General features: G+C 43.1%; 1 protein-coding gene across 23 annotated transcripts in view; it reads left to right on the forward strand.

Moving 5' to 3' along the window:
• FBRSL1 (fibrosin like 1) overlaps positions 1–26,266 on the forward strand; it is a 548,206-nt gene that overhangs the window by 218,727 nt on the left and 303,213 nt on the right. The window lies entirely within an intron of this gene.

Here is a 26,266-nt window from a genome sequence, read left to right on the forward strand (position 1 = left end):
TGCTAGTCTAATTCCTTCTGCTCTTCAGAATTCACATTTTTCAGGCATATAACTGCTACCAGTTATTTTCCCCACTGTGATCACTGCAGAGCCAAGTTAAACGTACCATGTTTTAGAAGTTTTTTATTTAAACTCCGGTAGTAAGTTAATTTTTTATTATTATTATTATTCCAACAACTTCATTAGTGTCTAAAAGACAGGCCAGTGTACAGTACTGAGGTGTACTCGTACTGGAGAGGTGCTGTTCTCTCCTATCTCCATGCAATGACGGTTTGACTGTATCCAGCCAAAATTTTGGTTGCCTGGGTGCTTCACTTTGTCATGCTGTGTACCCCTGCCTAGATTGCTTTTTTTCCTCGCTGCCCTGGAGGTCTGTCCACGTAAGGTGTGCTGATAGTTCTTGAGACACAAAGCCACAACCGGCTACCTCTTGCATTACTCCGCTGTGTAGCTATGTTGATAAGATGCTTGCTGGCCTGGTAATCTCACAGCTAAGCCTGGGGGTTTGCTGTTCAAGAATGACGCTTTCACTATTGCCCTGAAAACAGAAGCCATAGAAGGAATTAATTTGGAAAGAGTTTCATGTAAAATTTTTATGTGCCATCCTGCTGCCAAGATATCTTGCCAATTGGGTGGTAGTAGCATGGTTTTTAACTTCTCTCTCTGTATACAAACAGGATGACTTAACCTCTTCCTCTTTATCCCTGAACAAAAGAAAAAAGCTGATGATTCGAACAGATGTTTTGCAAATTGGTAGCTGGCTCGTGGTGCAGTAGGGAAGCAGCTTGGTCTTTGAACAAAGCTTTGTCAATTGCCCTTGGTGGTTCCTGTCTGCATGCTACCTCATCTTGTGCCTACATGGGTCCCTCTTCCAAAGGACAGAGGTCACAGAGAGTATCCAAAATGAGAGAAGTTCACAACGGGAAAAGCTGGCAGATGGTGCCTGGTTGTGAACAGTCCTGTCGAGCCCGCAGGAGGATGGGAGAAACAGCATCATGAGCCAAGCTCTTGGGCATGGCGCTGGGAGAAGATGGCCTGGGTGCTGATGGTGGGAAGACAGCGACAGAGAGGAGGAAGGAGCAGCGGTATGGGGACCTGGAATTGGGCGGTGTAGGCTGGACAGAGGGGCGATGGGAAGGGGGTTGGTTATGCACCGCCAAGTGAGAATCGGTGCTAGGTCGGTTACAGTGGCTTCAGTGGCTCCTTCTTTGTGCGGCGTGAGCAGGAAGCTGGTGCTCTCCTAGGCCTCCTTAATCCATAGAAATTGCAGCAATTCAGCGACATCATTTTCTGAGTACACATAGTTAAACTGGTCTAGTCTGTTAGCGTGAGCGCTCAAATTGGTTTAAGAGTGGCTGATATAGATCAAATGTATTGGAACTAGCTAATTCGAGAATGTCCGTGCAAGGGGGTTACGCCAATTTAACATCATCAATTTAGATGCCAGGAGTTGTATTAGTGCAGTGTTTGAATGCAGACCAACAGGGAGAGCAACTAGGGAAAGGCTTGAAGAGGCATTTTTCACTGAAACAGTGTGTAAAGGTACTAAAGTTAATAAAATCTTTGTGTTTTTTTTACAGCAGAAAATTTTGCTGTCCCGTCTCACAGGGACTTGATCTTTCAGGGCAAAGAAGGGACTTCTGTTTTTTTAAGGGAAGATTGGAGGAAGTGCATGATTCCTGTATTTTATGCTTGTATGCCCTAAAATCTTACAGAAAAATTCTCCCAAAAATGCAGATCTTAAGACTTTGAGAGATAGATTTGGGTCTGGATGACAATCAGGTGTCCCAGCATGTGGGATTATAGACTAAAATGAAAAATTAAGTATAATTTTTCTACACACGAGTGGCTGACATCCCTCAAGGTTGCCATCATGCCTAAGTGAAGTTGGGTTTTTGTGCAGTTCTTCCTACACTTGAGATATGTCTTGCCTTCCTCCCCCCACTCCATGGTGTTACTGTGCTTCCTTAACTACAATTAAAATGTTGACACCTGGCTTGGCTCTGCAGATTAGGATTTGATTTTCTGTAATTATATGTTATCGCTCACATTCAGTAGCAATTTTACCTTCTGTACAGTATGATAACACTTATTAATTCAATAAAAGAAATCAATTCGCAGGCAATTTCAAAATGTAACACCTTGGTAACTGAGTACTAGCCAATCAGATTATGCTTCTGACATTGTGCCTTGTCATTTAATCAGTAATGGGTGATTGCAAAAGCAGATATATGTCAGATGTTAATTAAGAATAACACAGTTTGGGACCATAATGTTAGCAGTGCCTGTTTTGTTATGATGCTGTGCTGAATATAGCTAATATTTGACTTGCACTTAAGTATTATTTACAGTAAATGGAACGATAAGGATATTTATTCTGTCTCTATGTTCCTACAGATGTATTAAATTTTCTTTTTAGTCAGTGGAACACACTGAGTGTTAATGGACTGCCGCACAGTCGTGTCTGTGTATGGAGGATGTGGAGGTGGTTTTGTTTATAGTGAACACGTTCCATCTTATCTTCTAGAAAGTTATATAGTCTTTGCTTTCCTGTGGCTTTTTTTTATCTTCTTGAAGTGTTTTACTTGGCATCTGCCAATCGGCTCTTTCCATCAGGTTATTGTTAGTGTTGGAAACTGTGTGTGAGAGTGGTGGGTATGTACCACCTCCGCGTCTGCTGCCCCCCGCCTCTCTCTCCTTGCCCTGGCAGTAGGCAGCAGGTGAAACGTGCTTGGGGTCAGTGACCCTGCCCGGAGGCTGCTTAGCCCTGGGCAGGTGACTGGTGTCACCCTCCACTCCATTTGCACCTGCCGTGTTTTCCCCTTCAGGACGGCTCTGAGCTGTGACCTCTTGGTTGCTCACAAGGCTTACACTGGAGCTTGTTGCCCTCCTCGCTTTGGGCCTTCCTGGGGTCCGTTTGATCGGGACTGACCACGTGGCCTCTCCTGACCTTCAGCTGCAGTTCAGGGCTGCTTGGTGGCTGCTTGGTGCCAGCAACTCCCAGTGCTTTCACTGGTGAAGAAGGACATGCAGAACCTGCCCCTTAATTTTGTATCTTTAAGACCTGCTTCTTCTGTGTGATTAGGACCTATTAGTCCTGTTAAATTAAGAAAAGAACAGGTGAAATGTGCCTGAAACCGACATTTCAGTTTAGCCAAATGTTATCATGCTGACACAACCTTCCTTTCTGATTTGTAATTAAGTTAGAGCCAAGGCCACCAGCCATTAAATGCTACAAAGCAAATGTATAAGATGCAAGGAATCTCCAATAAAGTTGTAAACTTCAATTAGGCAGCACCAGCCCAGGGTCCTGAGCTTTCATTGGACACTTATCTAATTTTATTGTAGCAGCAGCATCCTAAATGAGCAGCTCTGGGGCATAGTCTATTCATTTAACAGTCTGCATATTCATTAAATCTTACAAATTGGCATCAGAGTTTTGTTTTTAGCAACTTATTTGTTGAAAGAGGGAGGCATGTTCAGCATTATATCACTTACATTTTCTGTTTGGTAAAACACTTTCATTTGGAGCCTGCTTAGAATGTGGCAATTCCGATGAGCTGGGGTAAATTTTCCCATTAAAGTGATTCACTAATGGCTGATAAAGCAACACAGAGCTTGTAAAACTATTTGCTGTGAAATTCCAGCAAGGAAAGAGCTATCTCTTTTGCCTCACGATATCCTTGATTTCAGGGTAGTGGAAGGGTTGCAGGTGGAGATGGCACCAGTAGAGGTTTCCTGCTTTTAACAGTAGTCTCTTTTCCCCTCTCTCCATTTTACGAACAGACAAATGCAATGTTTGTTTGCCTATTTATATATTTTTTAAAAAACATACTTAGCTGTTGTTTCCCAGAAGAAAAAGGTCCTTAAAAATGATGTTCTGTGTGATTCTCTGTATCGTGATTTTGTACTCGGTATTCCAGGATGGGTGCTTGTTTTGGCTTCTTTCGTCAGTGTCACTCTATATAATTGAACCGGTCAGAACTTCAGTGATTTAAGCAGAGCTCTGACAACTCACATCCTGATGTGTGAATCTTGGCTTATTACTTGAGTGTGGCTTTCTTGAACTTCTAAGGAAGCAGGGTGTTTATTTTCAAATGTGCATGCCAGCGATGAAGCAATCCTGTATTTTGCAATAACTAATGAGTACATCCAGACAGAGCCCAAACCTTGGAAACTGTCATTTTTTAAACTGTCTTGTTACACTGAAGTTTAGGAATTACCTTGTCCTTTCAAGAGGTCTTGTTGTGCTAGGTTATGTATTTCTATAATGAAAGATAAATATAGCTTTAATTCTAGTCTGGAAAAGGATAAGTTAAGCTATTTTATCATGAGAGTTTTCACTTTTAATTTGGATCTTACTGCAAGTTTTCTTAGTGTCCTTAAGAGAGTGAAAAAAGGTTTCTCGTGAGCAGCCTTTTCCAGTAGTTGACATTCTGCTACTTTTCCTGTCTGCAGGGAAATCTAAGACGACTAGTGAAGGGTTTCCAAACTGTCCTTCTGCAGAAGGAAAGTGATGCTTACAAAATCATGATGGATTAATCCATTTATGATAATACCTACAGATTTCACACCCAGAATGGTGAAATGGTAAATTGGGTGTCGAGCTAAGAATGTAAATTTATCCCCCAGTAAATGTTTTGAATAAGTTACCTTATCTTAAGAGCTTTGTGTTTGCTGTGTGAATTTTCTCAAGGGGAAGACAAAGATCACAAAACATGGAGTTGGTTCAAGCTGGATTCCTTGATGTAGAATAGGATCATTATTTCTTTCTTCATTAGCTTCTTGTTTTTAAAAGTTGAAGAAGAGCTACCCATTTTCTAGTCCATAGCATGGCAACTTGTAACAGTGCTTATTTTTACCAGCGTCTGCTACTTGTATGTACTTTGTACTTTCTTCAAAGACAACTGATAAAAAGAAGGGGCCTGTTACAGTAATGGAAAACAAATACATTCTTAACCCGTAGTGTTTAATTACTGCTTCTACTGAATAGGAAAATTATCTATATATAACTGTAATATAACTTCATATGATTTATATAACTTGCGGAAATCAGACTGAACGCTCGGGAAATACGTATAAAGTAAAGCACCCTGCAGACGCAGTGGGCAGAGGCAGGGTTGTTGACTGACCCAACGTGTTTCACGTAGTTCCTCCTCTGAAACAGGGCCTGGGTGCAAAGCATGACCCTGGGGTTTTCCTGGCAGGGTGTGATTGATAGACAAGTTGATACTGAAAATAATACTGAACCACTAAAAACAGGTCAAGCTGCTGGTTTATCTGTGATGCAGGAGACTTGTATTTATCCTTTAAAAAGGATTTATAATGGGTTTCTCTGCATGTTTGTGCATATTGAAGGAGAAGCAAATCGCGGGCTGCAGGGTTTGATCAAGCTGGGACAGAACAGTGATTTTTAAAAGGCAGTGCTGGCAGAAGCAGTGAAAATTTTATGAATGCACAAGTAACCTCATGTCACACAGGGATTACTCCTTTAATGTGTTTATGCCTTTATCAAGGATGGCATGGCTTTGTTGCCTAGCTATATGGCATTAACTTGCTACTATCTGAGAAATAATACCCATTAGTAAGTTCTGACTTAGGTATTTATTTCCCATGTTCCTTATCTGCTGTAAGTTGATATAAATCCTTCTCCTGCCAAGTCAGAACATGGATGAGCTTCCTCTGGCAAAAACTGATACTGCAGCTTGTCCTCTAGCTCTCAGGCCTCATGGGTTTAACATCAGTGGTTTGACCTTTTCCCGTTCAAAGGATAACGTGAGCATTGCTATCTGTAGAGATGCATGATGACAGAGTAATCATACTTCTGAAGATTATCATGCTTTTGGCAGTTACAGATATGCTCAGTTTGTGAGGCTGACTTTAATGGCATTATGTATAACTGGCTTTTATTTAAGAAAAAAATGGGGGTGGGAGGGTAATAGTAGAGATAAATGTGCCTCAGGTCAGAGCTACTGGGTAGAACTTGGCTGTGTCACATATGGTAACCCCTGGGCTGTCCTGTCTGCTGGACAACCCTCTTGTGTTTTGCTGGATAAGCAGATGTCCTGGAGAATTGGGGATCACTGTCATTGGCCTGTTGGCAAGAGTCCAATTTGCTCTTTGACATGGAGGCTTTGCCTCTGTTGTGTCTCCAAATGTGTATTTTCCTGCCCAGGGATTTGATGGAAATGACGGGTAGACATTGAGATGAGTGAACCTCTTCAGGGTCATGTTCTTCTGTGAGCAGGTAGCATTGCACTGTCACTCTTGCAGCTGGTCACTAACTGAGTGTTTATAAAGTTATATGGTGAAAACCATCAGGATTACAGAGCAGAGACTCTTCACCCAGCAGGACCTATACATGCCAGTGAAACCTGAACTACTCAGCTTAAAAGATATTTAGGAAACACTTGTAAGTACATATGTTCCTTTGCTGTATTTAAATTTGGCTACCACCTATCACAAGTTTTGTTTCAGTGGTTTCATGGACACTAAGAAGGTTTGCTAAGTTTGGGGAACTGTCTGTCCTGTATCAGTTGTACTGACTTAAGTAACACATAATCAGTTAGAAGGCAAGTAAAATTTTGATCTGTAATAAGCTCTGCACTTCAACAAATAACATTTCAAGACTTCAGCATTCTCAAATAGATTTGGAAGGATATAATATAGATCTTAAAATGCATGGCTGATTTAGTTTAAGCTGTGATATTAAAGATGGATAAACCCAGAAATAAGCTTTTACTTTCAAGGTCATTATTTTTCAGTTCTAGGTCATTTGATATGTTTGTCAGCATACTGCAGGCTCTGAGAGCTGAGTAGCTGCTTGGCCATGGTAACAGTTTTATTTTACCCCACCCAGTATTGCTGCTGATTAGTAGAGTAAAACCTGGCTTTCAACCACAACGTATGGGCATAGAGACACTTAATGGCAAAACTGGAATCTCTTTCTGTTGAAGCATGAGATTTGTCAAAGAATACTGTAAATTTTTACCACGCTAGTTCAGACTGGCTCTTTATCACCTGGTTTCTTTATACGAAATCAGAAATCTATCATTGCACCAAAGCAGTTCATTTTAAGGCAGTCTCTAGGTCTCCCAAGCAGATGGGAGAAGCTTGGGTTGAATTAAAACCATATTGTGAAAGGTGGTCATTGTCCTACTCTGTGTGTGTTTCCTGAATTTACTTAGGAGGATGTTTAGGAGGAGAGGGAAAGGACTTGGTATTGTAAGATGTCATCCTGGGAATATAATCACTAGGATCCTTCTTTCTTTAAGGGATCTGTGTACCAGAGTTCATCAAATAATTAAAATTAGTCCTCAAAATGCTGACTGTGGCATAAGTATTCCTGTCTCAGCCGTGCAAGGAATCTGTCTCTGGCCTTTCTGCCAGCACCCCTTCTTTCCTTTCACTTACCCTTCCTATCTGTCATGCTCTGCAGCAGTGTGTCATTACTGAGATCTCAGTATGTTGCTGAGAAGATACAAGGATTCTGGAAGAACCAAGGAAAAATGCCTGGGGATGAGAAACAGTATGGTACTTGGTAGGTTACAGCAGTAAGTAGATTATGTGAAGGGTCATTTGCTGTGAAGTACCTGCTGCGGAGTCTGTCCCCTACTTAGGTCCCACTTAAGTCTTTACAACGAGGTTGTCAGAGGTCTTGGTGTGTAAACCTTGTGCTGGTCCTCTGCGTGCAGCTGTAGTTAATCCCCAAAGTGGGTTCCAGGTGGTTGTTCTCATCAGAAATGTGGGGAGAAAGCAATTTTGTGGGAAGATCGGAGAAGGCTCTGCATTCCCACGCATGACAGCAGCCCTGTGGTTTTTGGGCTGTGTAGGGAAGGAAGAAGGGTGGTGGCTAGGGGGGAGGTTTAGAAGAGCAGCAGCAAAGTTAAATCACTTCAGCTCTGCTTAGGGCTGTAGCTAAAACTTTCAGAGATTTGAAGTTCATGTGACCAATCTGAGAGACTCCCCTGCCAAATTCTGTGATGAAAACCAGAGCAGATGATGTCAAGGCTCTCTTAACAGATGTCCCCTGCACAACCACCGCTGCTCTTGGATTGATCGTACGGAATTAAAAAGCCTTCGCGGCAGCTAAGCAGGGTTATGCGTCTTTCATAGACCACGAGCTGCTTACATGGTTTATACTTCCATGGTCTATCAGGAACAAAGAAGCCTGGGTACAAAGCCTGTTTGAAAATTGATCCTCAGTGAAATGGGAATTTACAAATGTGGCATGTTCTTCTCAAAACCAAAATTGAGCTTTACCCATATTACTATTAAAGTATAAAGCTTTAATTATGCCCTAAATCCACTGCTTTAGCTGGGGGGCTCACATGATTAGCAACAAGAAAAAAAAAAAAAAGCATCTGGAGAGGCTGTGTGGTGCCATGTTTTCCCATATGTGAAATTTTATACGGTACAAATTATTAAACACCAAACCTCCGGAGAAAGATTGTAATGAAAAATTTAGCGCTGCCCCATCAGGCTGCGACTAATTTGCCTTTTGACTAGATCTGAAAGAACAGAGGGCTGTGCTGGGGGTAATCCTTGATGAGTAACTGGCAAGAGGAAACTAGTATTATAATATAGTGCAACAGGAGCAGCAGTGTGACACTCCTGTGGGTAGCCTCACTGAGAGGCAGTTAAGGTAAAAATAAAGAAAAAATAAATCACCATTTTCAATCAGGGGCTGTGAGAGTATACCCATTCTTTCTATTTTTGGTTTGGCCTCAAGCTCCCAATTTTCATCTTGCAACGCTTTGTAATGAAGATGTACAGTAGAGAGGAGAAAGGAGACCTGGAATGGATGTTGTCTGGCTCATACGTTGGGTGGTCCCATCTTGTTCATGCACGTGGGCATATGCACGTCTTCTCTCACGTGGTCTTGCACCTTTCCCCTACCCTTCTGCCACTTAGACCTATTCCCCTGTTTGGGGCATGCTGGCTGCTGTACTCTGTACTCAGATTCTGAAACATTCAACCACGCACGCTCTAGGGCTTCAGATGTGAGAGCATGAGCAGCTGTTCAGGAGCCCGTATTGCACCAGATGCTGGCACAGCTGGGTTGTGGGATCCCCCCGTCTCAGCGTCCTGCACTCTGAGCGCAGAAGAGTAGGAGATGGGGCAGGTTCTGGCATACCAGAGCTGTGTTTTAAGTATCTGCACAGATGGGATGCTCTTCTGAAGTACACCTTCAAGCCATGACTGGGAGGCATGTCGTATCTATGCTACTGCTCACATCCGTGCCACTGCTTGTCCTGGCTGCAGATGCCAGTGATCCACTGATGGGGTTTATAGAAATATGCAACAAATGGTGGAATGTCCCTCTGCCTTTTTTACATTTTTTTTTTGGTAGAACAACATTAGTTAGCATTTTCTTTAAAACTGTTTATTAAGTTTCCCTTCCACTCCCCCACTTTTTTTTTTTCCTTGCCCGCACCCTCCACCTTTTCCTTTAAGTTTGGCCCTGCAGAATGTTGAAAACATGTATCAGTTTGGTAGGCGAAGCCAAAGGATGGTAAAGCTAGTCTGATGTGACCAGAGGCACCTACGGAGTGATTTCCTGTGATTAACCGTTGTTATGATGTGCTAGGTCCTTATTGCAATTAAATTCTTCCTTGCTAGAGCAGCCTGCGTCATCACGATAGTCTGTGGGGGAACTGATGCAGTTGCAGAAATAGGCTGGGTACTCCAAGGTCACCTGCCCTTTTCTGGCCTTTTTTTCCATGTTTCTTGCTAACAAAAGAAAGGCTCTGTGTGGCCCCATGTGCAGTTTATGTTGTCTTGTCATAGCTGGAACATGATTTTTAACAACAGAGAAGTAACCTTGTCATGTGCAGTGTGTCCACTGAATCCCCAATTTCCTGGAGGAACTACTTCTTCCGCCACCCTATGTTCGTGTTTGCCCCTAAAAGCCAGGGATCGGTTTTGCCTGGATGTTTCAGAAGGAAAGGGCTGTAGGCACAAAAAAACCCCTCCCCACCAAGTCAGTTGAAAATCCAGATTTTACAGTTTTTAAGTCCAAGAAAATTCAGCACTGGCAGATTGCTCTTGGCCCCTGCCTGGCAGGGTGTTGATTAATAATTTGAACCTGCAAATCCTCTTTCAACTTCTGTGAAATCTAAATTGTCCATCTGAGGCTTGCTTCTTTCAAAACAATTCTACTGTGATTTTCACTGCTAGCATAATTCTTTGTAAAATAGATAACCCTGTCAGTGGCAAAGCTGTGCCGCACACCTGGAAGGCAGCACAGCTGCCTGAGTGCAGGCGTACAAATGTGGAGAGCAGGCGATAACTGGAGAAGATCAGAATTTAAACTGAGCTCAGTTCAGATATATCCAGCTATGTTCCACTTCCTTTGTGCTGTACCGTATGTATTTGTCTCTTTCGGGAGGTTTTTTGGGGTTTTATTTAAGGCTGAAATTTTGAGGGTAGAACAGACATGACTGGAATCTCAGTGCCTTTAGGAGTCAGGGTACCCGAGGCACTTGAGAAAATCTCAGCTTTAGGACTCACTGGAAGATAATGGTGCAGCCACTTATTCAAACAAGTCACTGATCCTGCTCCTGCAGATGCATTCTCCCTGTGGGCAGAAGGAGCTGTTACTTCTTTTTTTGGGATAAAACAACAGAGGTTTCTGAGATGAGTTATGGGCTTTTCCACAGGTGGGCGGTGAGGTGGGAGCATGCTGGTTCTGCTAGGTGGGTAGCTTTTTAGGAAGGACAATACCAAGCGTTGACAAACGTGGCGTAGTTTGTGAACTTACCTTGTTAGGAGATGCTTTCATGTTTTATGCTTAGCTATTCTGTTTCCATTTTGGCTCCTTTTTTTACGGTTTCAGGAAAAGGATATAATTTTACTCTTGCATCAGTGCAAATCCATAGTAATTCTGTTAATGAAAGGAAAAAATACCCACATGGTTTTAGAAACCGTGGGAAAAAGAATCACCTCTGGTGTTTTTGAAAAAGGACCTCATTTGCCCAGTAATTCAATATTGCTCTATCATCTCAATAATGAGAGTTCAGCTCGTAATGGCAGCACATTACAAAAAGGGCTGTACGATTTAAACATGTTGTAAATCCAACTAATAAGTATAAATTGATTTTTAAGGGGGAAAAATGTGCACAAAACTAGTCTTTTACCATACGTTTCAACTCTACCAGAAACCTTACTTGAATGGTATTTCAATGTGCTTTACCTATTGTGTTGCAAACTTTTTCAGAGTCTGTCAAGTCGTACTAAAGCTTTTAAAATACAGATGGTGGTAAAATCCCCAATGGAAAACAGACTTCTATTTCAAACTTCAGTTCTGTTTTTTTCTGTTCTAGTTCATAGCAGATTTTGACAGATCAGAAGAAATATTCACAGCTTGATGCAGCTGGATTCTTCTTTGGCATGAGCAGAAACATCTGGCCCCAAAACAGTGCATTTTACCAAAGGGCCAAAATACATGCATATGCATCTGTTGTGCTAATATATTTTCCTGTGAACTCAGATGTTAATTGCTTTGTTTTGCCAAGACAACAGTGTTGGTTCAGTGAATAAGATTATTTCCTTTAGCCCTCTGTTAATGGTTTCCTTTAGCAATAACATTGTTTTAAATAGGAAACTGTCAGGTACCTCGTGAACAGCAGTAAGGTAAGGTCTTTTGAGCAAGGATATTTGTAGTGTAGTGGTATCTAGACATGTGCTGTTATATTGAATTTGCATATCGACTGAGACAGCTATTAGCACAAAAGCTCCATGTGAGACCAGTTTTACATCTCTAGGAGACATGTTCAATTTTTGCATCGTAATTTTAGAGGCTTTTGCCATTCCCACTTGCTACTTCTAGTGTCCCCTCGCTGCATATCTACAGGCAGCAACAAGGGAACGTTAAAGATCTGAATAATTGCCTGCTTATCTAGCTCCACCCGTAGTTCTGCCTTGGTGAATTTTGTTATTCTGGGCTTTGTTCCTTCTCCCATGCTTGCTCTTACAGAAAGAGCTACAGTTCAGAGAAGTCCTTTTGCTGACTTTTGGCCTCTGCGTTGAGCTTTCAGTTTTGCTTCCCCTGGTTATAGAAGTTCTGGCCCCCACTGCTGCTTGTAAATATGGCGTGACAGACCTTGGTCATTTCCCAAATCTGCATCCAAGGTACTTTGAAGCCTCCTGCCTTTAGGCAGCACTCAAACACAGGTCTTTCTGCCCAAAGTAAAACCTCAGTGTCTCATGTATCGAGAGCAGTCCTGAATCCCATTGTATCTTTCCAGTAGCAAACGCATGCTCCCTTACTCCTCTTCACAAAACCTTTCTATCTGATGGATTCAGTTTTTCATGCTGTATCTCTCTGCCTCCTTTTACTAAAATACCTCCTTTGCAGGGGCAGGGTTCCCATTCAATATCCAAAAAAGCAGCAATTACTTTTTTTTGCTTTCTCAGCAAGCTCTACTCCATTAACATTGTACTTTCTTTCTAAGAACTATTTACTTACACATCATCCAGGGAGAATGATCTTGTTGTTAAGATGCAAGATGGTTGCTGTTATAAGCTGCAGTGCTTTTAGTCATCCGGTTTTCTCTGTAGTTGTAATCCAAACCTTATCCCAGGCCCATTGCGTGACATTCCCAAAGTCATCTGATGTTTTCCTTCCTTCTGAGAAGGGATGATAATAGCACCTGCTGCGCATCCTTGCTGTTTAAACGATGGGTATTTGCAGAGTGTTGGAGATGCTCTCAGGAAATATTAGTAGGATCACTAATAAATGTATCTTGCTATTACTGCGTTATACTCTAAGGTGCTGTTTGTTTAACTCTAGATTTTCCCACTAAACGGAGAAAACAGACGCTTATTAGTGTTTAAAATACCTTTCTGCACCAAATGTGACAAGGAGAATAAGAATTTCCTGCAGCTAAGACCATTCTTGTGGGGAGGGCTGCAGCAGTCTTAACTTAAGTGGGCTGCTACTTTAATTTTGCTTTAAAAACTGCATGTTCCAGTTCAATTTAGACTGAATCATAACTTATATAACCTGTACAAAACTAAGGTTTGACTTAAAGCTGGATAAACATGCAATGCATCATTTACAGCCATTTTAATGAGCTTCAAATCAGGGTTTTATTTAAACAAGTGGACTTGTTTCTTTTGGTGGTTGATGAGTGTTTGTGCTCTCTGTGAAAGGACACAGGTGCAACAGCTTGCATTTCTTTGGGGTTGCCTTAGGCAGGTTTCCCCTCCTCGGAACCCAGCTCATCCCCAAGCACAGCCTGACTCCTTTCTGAAAGGCATCAGCATAGCTTTGCTCTCCAGAATCAGTGGGGAGAGGATGTCTCGCCTCATGGGCAGCAATTCCGACCAGCTGGATAACCTTCCGTAGGTGGTGTATCTGCCTCATGGCTACTTCTGCAGTTTGTCCTTTCAGCTGTAGCAGGATGCAATTTACGTATTTGGAGGATTGTGGCCTTCCAGCTTCAGGGAGAGGTTTACTCTTCAGCAGGGCATGCCAGTGGAGGGCGTTCTTTTTTGTCTGTAACCATCACAAGAAGAGTAATCTGAGCGAAACAGTTTGGGCTTGGATTTTGAAGGCATACAAGTCAGGAAGAACACTCAGAATAAGGACACCTGAGTTAGCTTTTCTGCCATGATGGAAAACACAGTTTGGAATCTGGATTCTGTTTTTCACTTAAAATGACTGGCTGAAACACTGTAGCTTTGTGTCTGAGAAACTTTTAAAACTATGCTTGTAGGGAATATATAGTCAGTGCCAGGCCACTTCTGTGCTGCACACCATGAGAGTACAGCACAGGCCAAAAAGAAGCATTTTCCTCCACCGTAAACTGATGTAGTGTGTTACACCTAGGAAGAAGGTAGAGCAGGCTGGCAGTCCATCTTTACTGAGCTTTCTGTGTTTTCTTGACTTCCTCACATCTTTGGGTAGTGCACTGTGTCCCTTGAGGATAGCAAGCGTCAACCAGCTATTTCACAGAGCTCTGGGCTTACCCGAACAGCAGTGCTGCCTTCTAAAAGCTGTTTCCCCTTCCTCAGCTGCGAATGTTAATCTCAAAGTTCAGCGATCATTAGCTAAAATAATTGTCACCCCTTTTTAGTTATTCAGGGCTGAAAATTACCAAAGGGCTTCACCTTAGTTGCTTCAGCTGTAATTAGTCTTAGATTTTTGTTTTCTTCAGGTTGTCAAACAGCAAACAGGATGTCCACTGGGCATTGGGAGGAAATTGCTTCTGTGTTTCTTTGTGGAGCTGGTTTGCTTGCTCTGGTAGTTATAACACTCTTCTCTCAAATCAGAAAACTTATGGTGTGGTGTAGGATCTTGCAGCGTTACTGAAAGTTTCCTTGACAACACTAATGCCTTGACTGATCACAACCAGACAGCAATGATGTTTCATCAGGTCGCCTCTGCCTCAAGCGCAGAGCCAGGGACCTGCTTTTCAGACCTGTAGAGGTGTAAGGTTTGCTCTGATTTTTGCCAGAGTGGCTTGGTTCATCTGCTAGTGCAGGGAGCCTGAAGAAAACGGCTCTGGTTCTTGTTGGGACTTCACTGAAGCAGCTGTGGTTTGCTTTCCGTTGCCTGTGGGTGACAAGGGACGGCTGGCTGGCTGGGGGAGGAGGACTTCTGCTGGGGAAAGGACACGTCGCAGGAAGCCTAGACAGAGTGCAAGTCAGGGCTTGGGAGGATTTGAATTAGCAGTAAAAGCAAATCATAGGCCTCACTAGAACAAGGTAGAAGCTGGAATAAAAATATTCATGGAGGTGTGTGTGGGGGCTGTCTCTCCTTTGCTAAATTCATATCATACATTGGCTCGTGCCAACCATCCATCAGTTCGCGCTGCGTTGAAGTGGTGGTTCTCTTGGCTTCAGTGCCAGCTTCTCCCCCAGCTGCTGCCACGCTGGAGCCTTCCTTGCTTCTAGGTTCTGTGGGGTATTCAGCTATAACAGGGATGGGATTGTGGGCTGCTTTGTGGAACAGTTGAAAATGTGCAATGTTATCCCTGACCCTGTGTGTGTGAAAGACTGGTTGCTATCTCCTGTGATTTAAACTGTGCCACTGTAACTTCACCTTAGACCAGTGCTGGGCAAAAAATCTGCTTGGGTCTCTGTTTGGCAGCCTGTTTCTGCTGCGAGTGGGTTCCCTGCTCAGATGAACCTAGGCCAGGGTGTGAGCTCACAGCTGTGGCTCTGCTCAGCCCTCTGATCCTTGACAGCAGTTTCTGCAAAATTCATCATTGCCTGGGCAGCCTTTTTATTTATTTATTCACTTTGTTTCTTTTTTTTCACTTTAGATTATTAATTGCATGTGTAGCTTTATCTGGAAAAAATTGCATGCAATTTATGCATGCCTGCAGTAGCGTGTGTTTTATATATTGGGTTTATAGGGTTGGTACTGATTCCTGAATTAATTTGAACAGCAAATTGTTGTTGTATCTGCACACAGTATGTCTTCTCTTTTTTTAACATATATTATATGACATGCATCTGGTGGTGTTTTAATTGTATTATTGTGGTGCCTCAGAGTCCTAGTAATGAATTTGAAACCCTACTTTACTAAGCATGGGTTTTTCACATGAGACACTTGGAGGGTTTGAGTGAATTGTTGAGTGAGAATGTGGATGGTTTGTCACTGCCTTGATCTACACACAAGAACCCACAGGGTTTGCAGGCTGCCATTACAAAATCCTCCTTTACTGTTGATCAGCACCAGGATGGTAACTGGTGTGCCCAGCTCTAAGTAAGGAGAAAGCAGTGCATCACACCTGGAAAGTTGCTGGCGATTTTTGCTGTTTCTAGTGACAGTTTGATTGATCTCCGTGTTCTGCCTAAGAACGGCTTGGAGCAATGCCGAACAACTACTCAGTCTGTACCACAGATTAGACTGTAGATGCCACGGATTGTCCATTCAGAAGAGCTTTGCCTTGCTGTCTTACTGGGGAGGCTGTAGACCAAGCCAGCCTTCCAAAAATCATTACTGTCAATGCTGTATCCAAGAGAAAGTGGTTTCTCTTTCCTTGCTCGGGGTTTGGATTAGTTCCCTTTGGTTGTAGCATTATGCTGGAACATCATACAGAGGTGCTTGTCCACTGTCACCGCTTTCTCTGAGCAGCTGTGTTGGGCAGCATAGTCTCTTTTCTGTAGTAGCTGCAAGCAGCCACCTTCGTTCCTCATCCTCGTAGTGCAGCTCTGCTTTGGGATATGTTTTTTCTAATGAGGTGTGTTTTTCAATGAATGCGAGCTGCTGCCTAAGACTGCCTTCCCCTCCTCCTCTTTATTTATTTTTGAATAGGTATTTTTGGCATCTATGAATTTTATCTGCAGTGGCTTTGATAATATTTTTCTCTGATATTGATGGAACTATTGAATAACTGCAAGCCTTGTTTAAATCCTTTTACCTTCTGTAGCAAATATTAGTGATTATTTATTGACACTACTTTTTGATAACTTAGCTGATGTTCCCAGCTTAAAATATGCCTTATTTATATAGTGCTAATTTTTATCAGAACGTCTTGCAGTATGAGTGCATCATGGATCCGAAATGTATCATATTTATCCAGTTCCCTTTTCAACCAAACTTTACAAAGAAATGAAACCAGGCTTATTCAGGAAAACCTTATTGACTGAAATAGTTTAATTCAGTCAATTGAATCCAGTACTGGGGTTTTTTCTTCTGTTCAAGTCTGGTATCTAGTGTGCCTCTAGCTGCCCAGCCAGTCCTGGTTGCTCCTTTAAAATATTTCTCCAATACCTGGCATCTTTCTGTTTTCTGAGTGGCTATTCCAACATCTATTAAACCATCTGGCTGCACATGATCTCCCATTCTGGGGCTTGTGCAACAGGTCTGGACTTCGTTCTCAGCAAATGTTGTCTAATACCTTCCTTCTGTTATCAGAAACAGAGGAATGAGTCTGTTTTCTTCCCAGGGACGAAGCAGAACTGCATCCAATGTTTTGCTTGTCTGATATTGTTAGTAATGTGTTTACTTTGCTTTTGGGGGTCTTCTCTGACTAGAATAACTTTTGAAGGTTATCATCACCTTTTATATTTTATTCAAAACCCTTGCTTTTGGTGGGCAATATTACTAGAAGAGAAATACTGTAGTATACAGAGGCTTTTTTTTGTTGTTGTTGAATTTCCTAGTGTATTTTGAAACATCTCCTGCAGCTTTGGACAATTTGATATGTATATTAAATCTACTTTTGCTTTGAACATCACAGCTGTTGATATTAGCCTTTAATAGATGGTATCTGTATGCATCGATGGCAGCAATGTTAAAGCTGTCAATTCTGATTGCTTCCTACATGGTGTTTAAAAAAGCATAGTGTAAATTCTGCCTAATTTACTCAGTTGGCTCCAGCTGAACACAGCTCTCTCCTTGCTGAATGGGTGCTTAGTCAATCATACCTCTGTCCTGCTTGGAGTTACTTCCCTTACAGTGACCCTTTGGATATGGTCAGCTGCACTGGTGTTGGCAGCACTTGATGCACTTGTTGTAAGAGTCCTGAGCTGATCTTTAGTGTATCCATTTCTTTCCCATCACCAAAAAAAAATGTGCAAAAACAACTTCTCATTTGATGCCTATTGGATGGCATTTTATAACTGAGAATCACAGGGCCAAATCACCTTAATTTGAAACTTGAAGCTACAAATCTTATTTTGTAACTCGCTCAGAGGCTTTCAGCTCTCTTCATAGAGTATTTATTGGACTCTATCCCTTTAGACCTGTCACTAAATTAAAGGGTAGTTAGGGAATCCTATTCTGGTGGAGCATTACAGCTGGTGCAGCAATTATTAGGTGCTGTCTTTTTTGCTGATGGTGATTATGCCTGTCCCTTGTCCTGCTCTGGTTTCACTGTCATCTCCCAGCTTTACAGGCTGCTTCTGCTCAGTTACCAAGTAGTGTGTGTCTTGTTGGTTGGTTGGTTGTTGTTTGCCTACAGATGCTGTCAGTCATTTATAAACACAGACTAAGGTGCCCCATTAAGTTTATTTGATTTCTCAGGGTTTCCCTCACTGCGGAAGTGCGGGGAGTCCTGACTTTTTTTCTCCAGCAATTGCTTATAGTTTGCATTCACAACGGGACCTGATAAATCATTGCTGGTGGTAGGGATGGGTTTGTGGCATATCATGCTGGTTTTAGGCCATAGCCCATGCATCTCAAAACTGTATGTGCCCTGTGGTGGGCTGACGCTGACTGCTGGTGCCCCCCAAAGCCGCCCTGTCACTGCCCGCCTCAGCTGGGCTGGGGAGAGAAAACAGAACAAAGGGCTCGTGGGTTGGCATAAAGACAGGAAGAGATCACTCACCAAGCACTGTCATGGGCAAAACGGACTCAACTCGGGGAAAATCTGGGTCTCTGCAGAGCTGTTCCTCTCACATACTCTCACTCCTTTCCCTGCTGTTGCTCTTCCACAGGTGGTTTCCCCCCTCTTCTTAAATATGTTATCCCAGAGGTGCTACCACTGTTGCTGATAGTCTTGGCCTTGGCCAGCGGTGGGTCTGTCAGAGCCCACACCAGCTGGTTCCAAGTCAGACATAGGGGAAGCTTCTGGCAGCTTCTCACAGAAGCCACCCCTGCAGCCCCCCAGCTACCAAAACCTTGCCGTGCACACCCAAGACATTACCCCTTTGTCCCTTGCCTGCCCCTCCAGACAGCCCTGAGGGCACATGGGTGCTGTCCCTTCAGCCTGTTGAGGCAGGCAGCTTTTAGCTGAATGGGTCAGGAATGCTGTTTACCCTTCACCAGCCGAAGTCTCGCTCCTGCACGCAGGCTAGCTAGCTGAAACCTAAGCGGGTCTATGCTGACACAGTTTATCATCGATGTATGTCAAACCCAGATTTTCCCAGCTGTCTCCTACCATCTGCCAAGTACGGCTGGGGGCACACAGAGTGCAGTTTGCTATGCAGGCCTGATGGCAGCTGTAAAATCGAGCAGTTTTGCCTGCTTAAGCACCAGCTCTTTTCCAAAATAAGCATTAGCTCTCACATCGCAGTGAGCCTCCTGATCCTGAGAGTGCAGGCCATCGTGGGGAAGCAGTGCTGGCTCTGCTCTGCAGCCGAGGCCACCTGCCAGCCGAGAAGCTGTGAAAAATCTTTGCGGCAGTTCCATTGCATCAGTTGAGCTGCAGAAAAGCCAACCCTGCTACTCCTTATGGCCTCTCCGTGCTGGGCACTAGTGAAAAAGGCTTCTCCAGTCCCTGAGGGCACGCTGCCCGAAAATCGTGAGATCAGATGTAGTTTCTCTCTGGTTTGATATGGCACCAGACATGGAGAAGGGTCTCTTGGAGAGCTAAAGCTGAACTCCTTACAGGGTGTTACCCTGGCTAATCAGAGCACCATATAGCAATTCTTTCAAAAAGTGTAAAGGCAGTTGACCACAGCAAATGAGCTTGGTTTTCATTTGTTTCCAAAAATGGAGGGTGACCCTCATGCCTAGTTGCAAGCATTAAGATGCAAAGTAGCTTGTTAATGAGTAATTAATGTTGCTCCAGTACCTGAGAAACTAACAATAGCTTTCGAGTATCTCGATTTTCCAGTAATAATACTTTTTATTACAGTAAGTTGTTGTACTTGCCTTCCTGGAGCAGCTGACTCTGACAGCCTCTAAGCACAGAACTCCTTTGCTAACATTAATTCAACCTCTCTGTATACCAGAGAGAGGTAAAAATTAAGCACCGTGTTACAGACTGCTCAACTGCAATACAGGTCATTGAAGTAACTTATCCAGAGGAAACAGGTAAGCCAGGATTAGAAACCAGAAGTCTGCATACTAGCTAAATGTATAAACGCTAACCTTCTAAACATCATGTGACTTCCTGAATGAATGTTAAAAAAAAAGACAAATTTCCTCCAGTGTTGTGACACTGCTGCTGTTTTCTTCTTCATCACCGTAAGTAAAAATGGACATGTCATATTTAAAATGAGTTATAGCTGATCACTGATCACAGCATCCACAGCAGCACCACCCAATTAGAAAAACTACTCTAATCTAACCTGATGCTACTGTCATTTTTTAAAATGAGTCCTACTTCAATCATAAAATCCTTAGACCATAACATTGCTTTCTACGCCATATGTCCTTATTTAGAGGGAAAAAAATGATTGCACCCTTAATTCAAAGGGAACGTTTCCCTCTGAGCCAGAACTCAATAAAATGTATCAAAAAAATTGTGGAAAAGGGCAAGCAAAGAAAATCAAATTGCAGCGTGTGAAACGATTTAAGGAGGGACCTGGGGAATACATAATCTCCGAACTGCCAAGTTAGAGCAAGTATAAAATATACAAACAAGCCTGATATTTTTCCCAGTTGATCTCATTATGAGGTATGCTTGGGATAGATAAATTTTGTTAGAATGCATTAAGGCTGGATTTTCAAGGAAACAAGTCAGAAGTAATGCGTTTAGCTGATTCCACCTTGTTTTGATACATGGGCCTTTTCAGGTTTAAAGTAGTACATTTTTAAAGCTAAATGGTTTGTTTTGTTTCAAGCATTAAAACCAGAGGCAACTGGGTGACTCCCCCCCCCCCCCGTAAAACAGACGTTTGTAATTTCAGCGTGCTCTTTAATCATTGAGGTAGAGCTCTGTGCAGTATGTTTCACTGCCACTTATTGTTGGTTGCTTAAAATACACTGAACTAGCCTTGAGTGCAATCCCTTAACAGACTGTTTCGTCCACAAGTAGTACTTTTTCCGAGTCTCCAATATATTTTAATTAAATTGTCCATTTGTATTTATTAAGGCAGTTTACTGTCTCCTGCTGCTGAAAGCTGCTACTGCTGATAGTCTACCAAGAGAAACATGAGCTTATCTGGGAGCTGATAATAAAATGCGAGCATATGTTAGCAAGAAAGTCTTCCCAAAATACTGTTTAACCATCATTTTCATGTTTGTTGGGAAGGGGACAGGGCATGCAATTAGTTTTGATAAGATTTTGAAACAGTTGCTGTTAACGATTCTTGTAGCTGTGGGGATTCATAGTCTTTGTTAGTATGCAATGTCTCAGCAGAAAATTTTTCTTCCTTAGACTGACCCTATAGAAACAGTTGAAAAAGGGTGCTTTGGCAGAGCAGATGATAAAGTCGTTACACACTGATGAGATGTAAAGTGGCGTTCAGCAGCATTAGTTTAGATAGATGAGCACAATAAAGTGGATTCATCCCTATCTCTGGTGATCTGAAAGCTTGGACCTAAACTCTGGGACTTGGATGCCTCGCAACTGCACCTACTTATCTCCAAGTAGCTTCTGCCAAAATAGATTTGCCATGAAGTCAGTAAATCCTAAACCTGAAGGTTGTGTTTGGTCTGTCCGTTCTCTCGAGACAAATGAAGGTTGATCTTCACAGCTCTAAAAAGGAATTAAACTTTTTTTCTCAAGAAGTTAACATGTTCCTGAAAGGAGGCGGCTAGGCTCAGTGCTGTGTGGAGCTCTTTGCCCTCTCTGATCTGGAGGGGCTGCTTTGTTTTTATGGGACCATTCCCTGCTCCCAGGTGCAGCACAGATTAGGTGAGCATTGTGACTGCCATTCCTGCCAGTGCCTGTCCACTGGTGGAGGTGAGAGGATTAGTGGATTAATAGACCCATCTGAGCCACCAGAACGGGCATCTCTGAGATGAATATTTTAATTACGTCTCTCCCTGAGGGCACTGTTTTCTGTCTTGCCTTCAGAACAGTGCGGAGGGAGGTTGTTGGGAATTTCTTTTCCCATTGTGTATGCACACAAGACCTGTTTTGTAAAAAGCAGGCATAAACCCAAGCAACGGCAAGAGGTTTAAAATCAGACTGCTGTGACTTTAAGAGTGAGAAAAAAACTGTTAAGGAAGGAAAATAAAAATCCCACAGCCTGTTGTAGCAGCTGTAGCTTCAGATCGTGTGGAAAATGAAGGCAGATGATTCAATTTGGCCTGTGCCCCGAGTACATTTCCAAATGCTTCTGTGTGTGCGCAAGATAATGAACAAATATATTGAGATGGCACAAGATCAGTCCGAGTTTGCCGCTGCACAAGCCGTGGAGCTCCCAGTAGGAGCGCACTAGCTGTGCTGGGTTAATGGGGGTGAGGGTCGGGAAGCCCAGCACCTTTCAGAACAACTTAAGAAAAGAATTTGTCTCCTTTTGCCCCAGGCTCCCCGTGGCACTCAAATGGAGCTTCTGATAAATCGAAGTGTATTTATTAATAATGAGCAGGGGCAGCGTGCTCGTGATTTGAAAATAGGTGCACCAAATAAAAATGTGCTTTCCTCTGACATCGGAAAAGCTTAAGTAAATGGAGAGCAAGCTGATCTATTATGATTAAAAAGCAGGGCCTGAGAGTCAGCGTAGTGGTGATGAAAAAGCCCTTTTAGGGAAGCAAGACCCATTCTGCCCATTCATGTATTCCTCCACCCCTGCCCCACAAGGAGAAATAGGGAGGGGGAAGTTGGATGGGAGAGATGAAAAGGCAGCAGCAGTCCAGGATAGCAGAACTGGACTTTAATGAGAGCTGGAGTTATTACCGGAATGAGTTATGATAGTTAATCATGCTACATGATGTCCAACAGCGCAAGGTTCATAATTCTTGGCTCCGAACGTGGCTTGGGACTGTCCGCGAGCACCTGCAGCATGCAAATTGATCACGGCCTTACAAATCCTCTGTACCTTGCCCCCAGTCATTCCCTGCTGAGCCAGCCCAGTCTGCAGCACTGGCCCGCTCCCACGGACCTGGAAATGGCGTCTTTCATGTTCTCAAACACGGATCTGTGGTTTCTGGCAAAAGCTGAACCGTAGCTATTGCAGATAGCCAGGACTGCCCATCACCAGCCGTTCTCCGCAGTGTGTGGTGCTGCCAGCTGTGTTATTTAGCTTGCGGGAGGCTACACTGGTCTGGTTTTTAAGCAGCCTTGGGTTTAATTAATGCTTTTGGGGAATTCTGTTAACTTCAGTGGAGAAGTAGGCTTTGCCTGAGTAAAAGCTGAGCACCTAATTAATGTTTTAGTGAATACTTACTGATGTGAATGTCTTGCTGACTTAGGATTTGGATGAGGACAGGTTCTGGCCTTTGGAAGAGGTAAATTACCAAGTAACTTCAGTTGTCCCCTTGTGCCTCTTTAGTATGTTCCAGCCTAGCTGTTCTGAAGCGACAGCAGTCAACCTACGTTTAAGACTTAGAGATTCCCTCCCACCTGCCATGAGCCCCGGGAGGTGGGGCTGAGGAGCACCTTTCCAAGGCGCACTCTTGCCGAGCTTTGGGCATTGGGGTTATTTTGAGACTTTCTGCTTCTCAGATGACGACAACAATATTTTGAGCCAGACCTAAAGGCAACGTGCAAACATACTTGGATTTGGCCCACAAATGCTTCTACCTGCTGTTTCCCCAGTTTCTGTTTCAGCTCTGTTACTGTGGCTGGAAAACACCGTCTGGCAGGGCCTGGAGAGGGGCTGACGCTGCCGGCGGAGCAGAAGACAGCAGTGGGCTGAGTGGCTACAAACAGGCAAAGTCATGAAGCTGGGGAGGGCGTTCCTTCCTGAACACTGCTGGTTAGTGATTTTAATGCTTTTCTGTAACTGTAGAAGGGCAGCGTTTTCCAAATGGGAAGGCAGCCTCTCTCAGCTGGTCCTCCCCTTTCAAGCCTACGTTTAGACAGGTTATTTGGCTCCTCCACCTGAGGTATTTAATAATGATGGCTGGTTTGCTCTAATGTGTGTGTAGGTCTCCAGCAGTAGGTTGTACAAGAGAACAACATACATAGCGTGTTTTACGTATGAATTTGGGGTGTTGCTTGTCTGGGTCTGTGCCCAGGCAGCTGTGACACCCCTGGGCTGGGGCTGGCAGCGCACCTCGCCTCTGGCCCAGGGAGCCTTTGCAGACTCTAAAAAAGCAGTAACTTTTCAAAGGGAGAGCAACAGTAGTTTTTACAGTAAAGCTCAATCAGGGAACATGGTCGGGAGGATTTTCAGCAACTCAAGGAAAAGCACCCAGAGAAAATCACTAGAAATCAAGCAGCTAAGCCGCAAGCAACTTTGGGAAAGAAGCTTTTGACCAGTTTGCTAATACCCAGGTCTGCAGAGAGTGCCCATGAAACCAATGCATCCATTTAGCAGAACAACTTGTCCTCCTAGTTGGGTCCTGCATGTGGCTCATTAGGGTAATTACTGATGAATTAAGGCAGCTTGGCTCAGCACTCAGGCTGCGGGTGTGCGGGCTCCCCTGCTGGCAGGCAGCAGGTGTAAATGAACAAGATCTGTCAAAAAGGCTGATGACCCTCTTAATTCACAGCAGTAAACTGGGGACAGAGGTAGTGCAGCAAGTTTAATAATTGATATTTACTTGGAAAGGTTAATGGCAGCAGTGATGCTTCTAATTCGCTTGCCCATGCAAGACCTTGTCAGGTCAAATTGTCTCAATTTGTTACTGTGGGTGTAGGTGTAGCTTTCATTTAATGAAGTTTGGAGAAAAGAAACAGGTGGTGTTGGGAGCTGACTGTAACTCAAGAAAAACAGCAAAAGGTTCGAGTATGGTAACAGGTTGAGTGAGTCTGTGCTAACTTTAAACAGCTGGCAGTTTAGTCCTTTTGAATAAATTCTGGGGAACATTTGTGCTTGGGAGGGTGAAAGGATTTGGAATGGTGTAATTTATATTTCCTTTAATTTGCAGCCATCTAGGAGTTATTTAGGTCAAAAGCGTAATAATTTTGACAGGCTTTGTGTTCCTAGGTGGGAATGGTAGGGGTATGGATCAGAAATCAGAAGTCTGTAGAATTCAGTCGGTATTTCCGTACTGTATTTAGGGAGATTGTAATTCTGTCCTGTAATAATTAAGTGGTTCCTATTTAAGGGAGAAACAAAGCCCCTGCTGCATGTCTGGAAGCTTTGAAATTGGCTTTGCATCCATGATACTTTACATCCATGAGTTTCAGAAGAGCTGGATGATGACTGGGGTTCAGTAGAGCTGGGTTTTGAGTAAGTGTAGGAAGATCCAGATGACGGAAGAAAGCTGGTGCTCCAGTATTTTTGAAAGGCTGTAATTAATATGGGGTATTATCATTTGTCGTATTGGCTTGGCATCAATCCTAGGAAAGATAATGGAATAGCTGAAATCATAGTTGGTTAATAAAGACCTAAAAAAGAATAAAATAAAATGAAGAACAATCATTTTATGTATTTAGAAAAAATATTTTATCAAATATACTTAATTATTTGTGGGATTACAAATCTGATGGATAATGGCCACGGTATTGATGTAGTTAGTTATATTTCTGTGCTTGATGCTGTTGGCCTGTTTTATTAAGGAACCAGATGACAATGTGGATTCAACACAGTGAATTCTAAGTGGATTGTTTCCTGCCTTTATACCTGATGCTGGTAGTTGCGAATGCAGGCTCACTGTTGGTTGGAAATGTTTCTAGCAAATCCCAGCAGGGATTACCTCTCGTTGCTGTTGTTTGAACATTTTGATGTAGGAGCAAAGATGAAAAATCAGTCTTGATAAAAGTCTGCAGGTGCGCAACATATTGGAAAGGTGGTTTACAATGAATGAGATAAGACACTGATGCTGAGAGTGGTGGTTGTGTGATGAGGTGGCCATGAACAAATTTGTATTTCTAACACTTCGATGTGGCTGTGTCTAAAAGTCTTATCCTGAGGAAGAAAGTGTATTGATGAGGTGCAAGGTGGCAGAAAGGCATGCAGAGTAAGGACTTCAATCAGAAATGCACTGTTGCTTGAATGTGAGCATGATCCTTTCCCTGTTTTTTTACTGCACAAGGCTATACAGGGCAGTGTGCTCCAGACGGGGTGAGTACTGGAGCTCATTCTCTTATGTAGTATCCTGAATATTGTGTTAGAATATTAACAGACCGTGGGACACTTACCTGGCAGCGATACCAAATGTCTGTGGGTGTGTAGTGATCAGTGAGCTCCCGGGGCTCAGGTTGCAGTGCCTGCCCTGGGGCAGCGTGCCCACCGAGCAGGGTTCCTGGTGCTGCTGTGGCAGGGCTTTTTGAGCGTGCTAGGGTTGTGCTGGAGCACCGTGAGGAAACCCTGCTAGATACTGAGACTGCAAGGATATAGGACAGAAAGAAACAAGGGGATTTTATTGCCATTAAAAGTACCAATTTGTACAAGCCGACATTTTAAATAGCGTAATTTAAATGGAACCAAACTGATATGAATAGAACCTATTAATAAATTAAACACTTCTTTCCACCCAATATTTCACAAGGGAATTAGCAGAATAATTTGTTAGTAAATGAGCCCAGGAACGAGGCTGTGAATGACATATCTATCCCATCCTTCTCCTCCCCCTGTAACA

The sequence above is a fragment of the Falco cherrug genome, chromosome 1 (assembly GCF_023634085.1).
Source record: "Falco cherrug isolate bFalChe1 chromosome 1, bFalChe1.pri, whole genome shotgun sequence".
Lineage (NCBI taxonomy): Eukaryota > Metazoa > Chordata > Aves > Falconiformes > Falconidae > Falco > Falco cherrug.